We start from the raw sequence: 10,371 nt of genomic DNA on the forward strand, positions 1-10,371 counted from the left end.
CGCTGCTGTCGCCGCTGTTTTGGATTTGTTGCATTTTTGTAGCTTGTGTCTTTGATTGCTCGATAATAGTAGCTAACTTTATAGCTCTCTCCAGATCGGCGTCATCTTCCTCATTGTTTGTCCCGCTGATAAGCACTAATTTGATAAGTTCGTCACACAATTCACCAAATTCGCATCCTTGAGCTTGTTTCCGCAGGTCTGTAATAAATTCTTCAAGAGATGTGTCCGGTGTCTGCTTCGATTGGAAAAATTTATATCGTGCAAATGTTAAGCTGTGCCGTGGTGTGAAGCGTTTGTTGAATTTCTCGATGACTACACTGAGTTTATTTTTCTCTGCCTCTTCGAATTTAAAAGTAGTGTGTATTTTCTGAATTTCTGGCCCCGCGAAGTGTAGCAACTGGACAATTTGGATGGCCTCATCTTTTTTATTTACTTCTGTGGCTACTAAATATATTTGGAATCCATTGAACCACTGTTTCCACTGTTCACCCGGGTTACCTCCGTTATTGAGAATAAGTCGAGGTAACGCGTTTGCCATTTTCGCCGCTGCACTGTTTTAAATGTTTATTTTATAACCCTGATATCCACTGCACATTTACACTAACTCCTTTCTTCCTTTTTTTGTCGCAGCGCCATGTTGAGTCGTCTGAAGCACCAGGAGGGGTCACAGTTAAAGTCCGATATTTTGAATTACTCTTTATTAATAACCGACTAACTCTAGATACAATGCATGCAGCGGACCAGTGACGACTGCCGCTCAACTTGTCCACCTAGTGGTGTATGGTGGGGGTAGATGTACACATCCTGCCTCCACATAATGTAACCTAGATAAGCTGGCTAGTTGTTCCTCAGTTTTAACAGAGCTTATTCCATAAAATCCAGCACAAAGTTCTTCAGAAGATTCTAGCCCAACACTTTTTTCAGCATAACTGTAGTTTTAGTATATGTACCGCTTCGGCGGTACATATACTAAAATTGGAACGATACAGAGAAGATTAGCATGGCCCCTGCGCAAGGATGACACGCAAAATCGTGAAGCGTTCCACATTTTTGAATTTCTTAGGTCATATCTTACTGGACGCAAGTTGTTTGTTCATTGTCATGGCTTCCAGTCTGCAGAGTTTCTAGCTTTTTCTGGAGTCCCACAGGGGTCTGTTTTGGGACCAATGCTTTTTAATGTCTTTATTAATGATATTGTTACCAACCTTACTGTAGCTTGTCTTATGTATGCGGATGATCTGAAATTATATTCGGTAATTAAATGTACTGAGGATTGTAAGAATTTGCAGAACAATATTGACAAAGTTGTTGACTGGGGTGACAAAAATGGACTTCTGTTGAATGGGAAAAAATGCTATGCTATGACATTTAGCAAAAAGGTGCGGAGTATTATGTATGATTACATGATATCTCAGAGTCTTTTAGAGCGTCCAGACATAATTATTGACTTAGGAGTTACTTTTGATTGCAAGTTGAGCTTTATACAGCATATAGACAGTGTTTACAAAAAATCCTCCCGTATATGTGGCTACATTATACGCAATGCTGCAGACTTTAAAAATACTTCAACTTTACTGCAGTTGTTTAAAGCTCTTGTCAGGAGCAAGTTGGAATATGCTATAATTGTCTGGTTTCCTCATCATGCAAATCATCAAGCACTCATCGAAAGTATACAGAGAAGATTTTTGAAATTTCTTAGTTATAGGGAGGATGGTATATATCCTGTGATTGGTTATCCAGAGGATAGATTGTTGACAAGATTTGAAATCCACAGTATGCTGAGCCGCCATAAAATAGCTAACATACTTTTTCTTTATAAATTGCTGAATTATAAAATTAAATGTCCTAATTTACTGGCACAGATAAATATTCATTTTAGTGCGAGATTCCAAAGTTCTCGTAAGAAATATCTGTTTTATCCACCGGCTGTTCGGACAGACCTAATGCGTTTCTCTCCTTTACTTAATATACTCAACATAGGAAATTTGGCACATGAACAAATTGATTTTTTTAATACGACTGAGAAACAAATAAAATCTGTGGATGTAAACAAGATGTAAAGGCGAACTGAAATATTCTGAAACGCATGTTCACTAATTGGGTTATCCTGTCGAACATGCTAAATTTAATAATAATAATAATAATAATAATAACTTTTAAAATTATTAGTTTGAGTAATATTGCAATATGTAAGAACGCCATTCTCAGATTGCAGTTTACAATGAAATACAAAAGATGTTACTTCTGGCCCAAAATTTACTTGCGAACTAAAATCTATCATCGGAGTGTTTTCTTCTAATGTATTTGTGCTTTCCAATATGGATCCACTTATGTCTTCTTCTAAAATATGTCTTTTAGTTGAAAGGAGAGTAGAAGCCTTTACTTGTCTACAGATGTGCCTAGAAAATCTAGAGCTACTTTCTTCAATTCTTACACATTGTTTCTTGTAGCACCGCAAACGTATTTTATTTGAATTGTGACATTTTTATAAGAAAATGTATGTATCTCTGGAAATATTGTAGGCACAAATGAAGGGCTGACAGGATGATTGGATTTTGCATTACCCACAAAATGTTAGCTACAAATTCTGGAATGAGATTTTGGTTCTCATGGTTCCTTTAATGTGTCAGATCTAGAGCACAGATTTTCTGTTATACTTTTTGTACCTAAACAACATTCATTCTTACCCTTTTCTTTTCACAGCTTGGATTCAACGCAATCGTTTTTCTTGTTCGTGACCTCGTACCGGAAAGCGGCAAAATCTTATTGTTTTGTCAGTATTGGCGTAAATGCTGTTACATCCAACAAAACAACAATTTGTGCAACTACTACGAAACGATAATGCCATTTTATACGACACACACTAGGCCGCAATCTTGTTTATTCTCTATTAAATGCACTACCAACACTACCGAAACGGCTAATGTTGTCACACCAATACTTCTGAGTTTGCCGCCAAGAGGCGCCACCACCGTTTATGTCCAGACTCCATACGACTCAAATTGGGCCGACCCGATCGGATCCATTCGATCCGATCGGACGAGATCTAACCCGACCGTATCCGAACTGATCTTCGCGTACCGAAGGGGTGGGTCGGTCAGATCGAGTCGGACCATTTGCATTCATTTTCATATTATGAGCCGATGTAACCCGATCTGCGCATCTGAGGTGGTCTAGTCGAATCGGATAGGATGGAGTCAGATCGAATCGGGTCAGATTATTTATCGCGCGTTTAGAAGAATTGTTATATTATGACTCGAATTGACCCAATCCGAGTTGCGCGCGGATCGTTAGGATCGAATCGGATCGGATTGGATCGAGTTGGAACGGATCGAGTCAAATCGGATAAGATCGAGTTGGATCGGATAGAACCGAGTCGGATCGGATCACGCGCGTTCGAAGATAGTTGCGTATATTATGAACCCATCGGGTTGGATGGAGTCGGACAGGATCGAGTCGAATTGGATCGTATCGAGTCACATTAGTTCGGATCGCGTGCTTTCCAAGATTGTTACATTATCTACCGATCCGATTCGCAGCTGGCATTCGAAGATCATTATTTTATGAGTTGATGTGACCTGATCCGCGACGCGCGGTCATGTCGGAGCAGATCGGATCGAGTCGGTTAGATATAGAGATGAGCGATACCGTGATTTTGCGATCACGGTGATCACGGCGACCGTTCCTTCTGAATCACGGTGATTTTGTCACGGTGATCTATCAAGGAACAACGAGCGACGAAAGTAGCGATTTAATCCTTGGATCACGGCGCTGGCGTGAACCGCGACTATTCACGGTTCTTCCTTGTCACCGTGAGTTAAACGGTGATCGCAGGAACGGTTTCAATATTCTTTCGCGGAGGAACGGTGAAACGGTCTGCTATGTGAAAAGCAGAAAATTCCGATATATCGATGAATGAATAAATAATAATTGTTGGGATCAAATAAATAACAATAAATAAATTGAAAGATTCTCATTATCAAGACAGAATGGAGAAAGGGGTTTCCAGAACCTAGAAAACTTATATCAGAGACAAATCTCAGATCTGAAGAAGTATTTCTTGAAACGAGCAAAAAGGCAGATTTGAACCACACACCCTTAAATCTGTCGAACACCGAAGAAATCCACACTCCCCACACAATAGACAAAATAATAAGTGGGCTAAAACAAAAACAACTGCATGGAAAATTCTACAAAGACTTAGAAGAAACTCATGTCAACAAGAAGATGTCATTGATTTTGTTAAAAAAATCAAGTTGGTATGCCGAAACAGAACGATTTGTGTTTGCTATTCAAGACCAAGTAATCAATATAACCTAATTACATTTACATCACAAATACATGGAAGAAGTCGGAGATAACCTAAAAATCTTGTCAACATACATCACTATGGGAATTAATGGTAATCTGTCTTATTTTATTGTACAGTAGTAGTCTTATATAAGCACGAGTAAAAATAGTAAAAGCCCACAACGAGAGCCATATAACCCTTCTACCTTGACGTATAGAAAGAGGTAACACTCAGCTCCGAGCTCTTATAGATCCTCCTATCACTCGTCTGCAACCGCTACCTACTTTTACGTCTGCCAGGTAGCACAGCACCTTTACTTTCTCACACAGTATTCGCTCTGTACCCTGATAAAGACTAATCAGTCGGTGCTACTGCGTGTCGTTTGGAATTTAGGAATAATTGTTGACGCCGATCGAGAAGTGCATATGGCCTTATACGTCAAGGCAGAAACTACACCAGTTTCCAAGCGAAAAACGGAGTTTCATAAAATGAATGTTGAATACAACATTTCTTTCCAACAAATTAAATTATATATCAAGCAAGGTGCTTCAACTAAAACAAAATTAGGCAAAACCAGTAAGTATAATTCAAAATAATGATTGTTACACCTACAACCTTGTATTTGGCAAGTTATATGGCGAGAATATAACAAAAATATAACAAAGTTGTATCACTGTTATGTCGCCGTTATAGTTGCTTGAAGTGGAAATTGGAATAGAACCGTTATGCTGATGTTGTGTTTTCGTTATTTAACGTGTTATATAACTGTTACAGTTTAGTTACATTTAAAAAATGTACCATATGTATAACAGGGTTATGCCTGAGTTATGTTATGGCTATATAATGTTAGAGTAACAGAATTATTTAACTGTTATATTGTCGTTATAATATACTTAAGGAGGAAATTGAAATAGTGACGTTATGTTAATGTTATGATAGCGTTATATAATCTGTTAGAACTTTTCTAACTATCATGTTGTTATATAACTGTCATAGTTTTGTGTTTGCTGGGTAACAAGCTGGTCAAACGTACCTCCTCTAGTGGAGACTAGGTACCAAACACTGAAATGCTCCGAAGGCTCGAGAAGCCATGGTAACCCACAGCACACAAGGCTAACAGGTTCTGGCGAAGATATACCTACTCATTCGAGATGCTCCTCGGCAAACAAAGTCTGGAACCTTGAGGTGGGTTCCAAGTCCTACGGGACGGGTGTCGTCCTCCGGTGTTAACTTGCATTGTTGTTGGACTCGAGTGTGAATGAAAAGCTTCTTGATGATGGTCTTCTCGTCGGAAATGCTTTGAAGCCAAAAGGCGGCTAAGTCACAGAGTCCCATGTATTTCACCACATTCTCATTAATGCTCGTCTATGAATGTCGTTGATGCCAATCATTTTGGATTTTTTTCGAATTTCTCTTAAGCTCTTTCATCATCACCACACTTGTGAAACTGATTATACAGGAGCACATAAATTTAGGATAGTAAAATATTTTCACCTACTAAAAACTTGATAATAATGCGATAAATATTTGTCAACGGCACTTCTTTATTAGATATAGCTGTAAAACTGTATAAAAGTAATCACTGCAGCTATGACTATGGTAGTCAATAACTATTGGATCAATGCATAATTCAGTAAAACCACATCGTCTAAATCGCATATCTTCGTATTAAAAAAACACAAATTCGCATTGATTTCTGAATTATCTTGGTATTTAAATTCAAATTCGGTGAAAGTAAAAATTACAAGTGCGGGATTTACATTAAGTAGGATATCTCTAGGGTAGTTTGTCCTAATTCGGTTACTCAAAGTCACAGATAGTCTACATAATTTATTAATTTTAGATGCTTGTACAAAATGTCTTCCAAATCTTTCATATTCATTTAATATTCTATATATATGCGGATCATACATTGTCACTAATATGTAAGTAACATTGTAGAATTATTAATACAATGTACTTAATCAAAGTTTGGGAAAAACAATCAACTTAATACAGAATTTGAAGGATGTTTTAACTAGCACTCAATGAAAACAAGTTCGATCAAATCAAATTTGATTTTTTTAAATGCTGTGGTTAATACGTTTGTGCTGAGTGCTTTAAACTTAAAGACAGAAAACGCTTATTAACTGAAACAAGTAATAATGACCACAATACTTTCCGCTTTCGGTCAGAGAGCCCCACATGTACAGAAAAATAAAATTGTACAAAAATTTCTACATGGGATATTTGAAAGAAACCTAAATATTGTTACGAAATAAACCCATACGCCGCCCCGGTACGAAGCCTATGGACGAAAATTATTCAGCCAATCCAGCAGTCCAGCAGCAAGGCGAGTCGAGTGAACCACAGAGTTATTCTGTACATAATCTCTATAATAGTTAGTCGTGTAATTTGAGTTACTAAAAAATGAATTGTTGAGTTTGACCCCCGCCGATTTTATTCACCGATCATCGTAACACTGGTGTCGGAAGTGAGATCTGAAATTAATCACTAGTTTTAAGACGATTTCCGGGCTGTGGACAAGAATTCTGAAGAATTTATTCCTGTCGAGACGAAAACTCAAACTGCAGCGATGATGGAAGAACAAGTAAAACAGATTATGGCTATGCTCGCACAGATGGACGCGAGAAACATGGGAATAAACGAAGAAATGGACGCACGAACCAAAGAAAAGGACGAAAAAATGGACGCAAGAATAGAAGAAATGAACGAGAAGAAAGACGCAAGAGATGAGAAAATGAGTGCAACGACAGAAGAACTGAACGGAAAAATGGAAATGAAAATAAATAAACAAATCAGCCTAACCGAAAAATTTCAAAGGGAAGTGGAAGCAAACAAGAACGTAGTAGAAGAAATTAAAAAACAAATGAAAGCTATGAAGATCGAATGAAATCTATGGAAGATCGGATGGAAGGTAAACTGAAGAAATTCAAAAAAATAATTAAAAATGCAGCAACATCTGGCAACAACGACGGCAAATCTTTGGGAAGAAGAGCAAAAAGCGACAGCATTGGTAATAGCTTTGCGTGCGCAGCCCTGAAGATACTTCAAACTCTATCCGAAGAAGATAGAAACAGATATAGTGCCTTAACTGCCGCTCTGGAACTTCGATTTGGAGATGAACATTTGAAACAAGGAAACAACCCAAGGAAAAACAAGAACCCAGAAAGTTGGAGAATCTCTTCAAGAATTTGAAGTAGACGTTAAGAGACTGGTATGTCTTGCATACCCCGACGCACCACCATCTGTTCAAGATGAGCTTGCGATAGTAACCTTTGTAAATCGGATTCGCGACAGTTAAGAAGATCCTACAAGTATCGAGTTATCAAACATCTGATTCCCTGATTCTCGCATTGGAAATGGAGGTGGCTTACAAATCTTCAAGAACATGCCACAAAGTTAGAGTTGCAGAATTAGAGAGAGGAGAAAACGACAAGTCAGAAAGAGAAGAGACAACAGTGCGTTTCCTAAAAAAAGCATGGAATGTTATAGATCTGCGCGTCAGGGACATCTCAAGCGTGATTGTCGTGCTCGATTACCAGCTCCAAGGAGAAGCACACAACACAGATCTCCTCAACGAAATGTACAAGAAAAAGAAAACTAAAAACAGCTGGCACTTTGGGGCATGTACTGGCTGGTACGAATAAGGCCCCCAGGGAAGTGAAAATAGGCAGTTTCACCAAAGGCAGTAGTCCAACTATACCGGGGAAGATTAATGGGAATTGCGTGGCAATCACGATCGATACTGGAGCTGAAGTCTCAATCCTACGTAGAGGATTCTTGGGAGCTAAAGATCTAAGGACTATTAAGAAACAATCAGATTGAAGATCGTAACTGGATAGTCGACGGCAATTATGGGTGAAACAGAGGTAGAAATCTGCATTGGTCAGCTGAAGATAAAATATCGGGTTCTCGTGGCTAACATTGAAGACAACTTTATTTTGGAAATTGATTTGATTAGCTGCCATGGACTGACGGTCGATTCAGTGGAGAAGGTCCTATGTCTTGGCAATGAAGAGTTTTTTCTGAATCAGCGCAGTATTGAATCCAAGCCTGTAAGACTGATCGCGTGCCAGAATGTGCAAGTTAGATCGAATGCAAAAACGATTGTTCCAGTCAGAACAGCATTCAAACCCCGATTTACTCTCGGCATTATTCAACAACCGCACAGCCCCAAGAAGAATCTCATGATTGCGAGTGTTTTAGTTAATACCGATTGTGACATACCTGTACGCGTCGCAAATGTTTTCCCCAAAGCCAGTCATGAAGATATTTCATCATAAAGATCTTTCTGACAACAATGATGAAGAAATAAGAAGCAACTTAACAACTTAGTAGACGACTAAGCCCTAGAGCTTAGTCGTCTAACCGAACATCAGCGGAAAGTGGCAAAAGATTTTCTACAGAAACACAATGGAATATTTGCCTCTGGACAGTGCTCTGGGCGCACAAACATGGTGCGACACCGAATAAATACTGGAGACGCGGAACCGATCCGTGAAGCCCCACGAAGACTACCTTTGGCAAAACAAGAGGAAGCCGACGAACGGGTACGAAAAATGTTGGACAAAGGTGTTATAGAGGAATAAAACAGTCCAAGGTATTCGCATGTGGGGCTAGTTACAAAAATGATGGATCGACGAGATTTTGCGTAGGCTACAGGAAACTAAACGATGTAACCAAGAAGGACAGTCACCTGCTTCCACGAATTAATGACACGCTCACAAGGTTATCAGGATCCGCCTGGTTTTCCACGCTAGTCCTAAGAAGCAGCTACTGGCAAGCTGATATTCATCCAGAAGATGAGGAAAAAACCGCTTTTTCAGCCGGAAGCTACTTGTATCAATTTACAGGAATGCCTTTTGGACTGTGTAATGCTCCGGCTACTTGAGAGACTAATGGAGATGGTATTACGAAGGCTAACATTAAAAACATGTTTGCTTAATTTATACGACATCATGGTAATAGGAAAGACATTTGAGGAGCACTTGACCAACTTGGAAGCAGTATCTAGTCGAATAAAGTAGGTCAACTTGAAGCTGAATCCGAAGAAATGCCTCCTTTTCCAAAAAGAAGTAGAATTTCTGGGGCATACTGTTTCGGCAAACGGGATCAAGACTATCGAAACGAAAATTAGGGCAATTCGCGATTGGCCAAGACCAAGAGATAAGCACGAAGTCCGGAGTTTGTTGGGATTGTGCACATACTATAAGGTTTGTCAACTGGTTTGCTGATATTGCTGCTTCTCTGCACAGACTGACGAATTTGAAGTCTCAATTAATTGGACTGCTGAATCTGAGGCAGCCTTGAAAACATTGAAAAAGAAGAAAGAGTCATCGAGTACTTCAGCAGCGTACTTTCCAAACCCGAAGAGGACTACCGTGCCACGAGGAAGGAGTTGCTGGCAGTTGTCAGGGCTATTGAACATTTCCACAAATATCTGTATGGACGCAAATTCCTGATTAGAACTGATCACGTAGCCGTTACAAGGCTCCTTCATATAAAGAATTCTGAAGGACAAGTGGCTAGATGGTTTGAACGACTTCGACAGTATCACTTCAAAATTCGACACAGGGCTGGTAAACTTTAAAATAATGCGGACTCTTTGTCGAGAAGACCGTATAAGAACTGCAAAGACTGCGACAAGATGGCGCAACGTGAAACGTTCAACTGTGGAAGGACAGTAGTCGTAGAAGATGAAGAATGCACTACAGCACATCTTAGAAAAAACCAAGAGGAGGAGGATGATATCAGGCTGTTGCTCAAATGGAGAGAAGATGGGGCAAAACGGCCAACTTGGTCGGAAATATCAGATGAGTCACCCTCTTTCAATGCGTTATGGACTTAGTTGAAGTCTCTGCATGTCGAGAATGCTTAAGCGAGTTTGGGAGAGTCCGGATGGAAAACATACCACCATGCAGTTGGTAGTTCCGGCCATTAAAACCAAGGAAGTACTTCGAGAAATGCACAACGGTGGTTCTGCTGCTCATTTTGGAATTAACAAGACGGTTTCTAAAGTCAGGGAGAGATTCTACTGGGTTCGTTGTCGAGAAGATGTGAAGAACTGGTGCAAGAAA

General features: G+C 39.5%; 1 non-coding gene across 1 annotated transcript; it reads left to right on the forward strand.

The window, feature by feature from the left end:
* Positions 1 to 946: 946 nt before the first annotated feature.
* LOC135135715 (U6 spliceosomal RNA) lies at positions 947 to 1,052 on the forward strand. The gene has a single exon (XR_010281633.1). It is a non-coding gene; the product is annotated as a U6 spliceosomal RNA (small nuclear RNA).
* The last annotated feature ends 9,319 nt before the right edge of the window (positions 1,053 to 10,371 follow it).

Source organism: Zophobas morio, unplaced genomic scaffold (assembly GCF_036711695.1).
Source record: "Zophobas morio isolate AGI-343-1 ecotype UQ-CSIRO unplaced genomic scaffold, CSIRO_AGI_Zmor_V1 ptg000024l, whole genome shotgun sequence".
NCBI lineage: Eukaryota > Metazoa > Arthropoda > Insecta > Coleoptera > Tenebrionidae > Zophobas > Zophobas morio.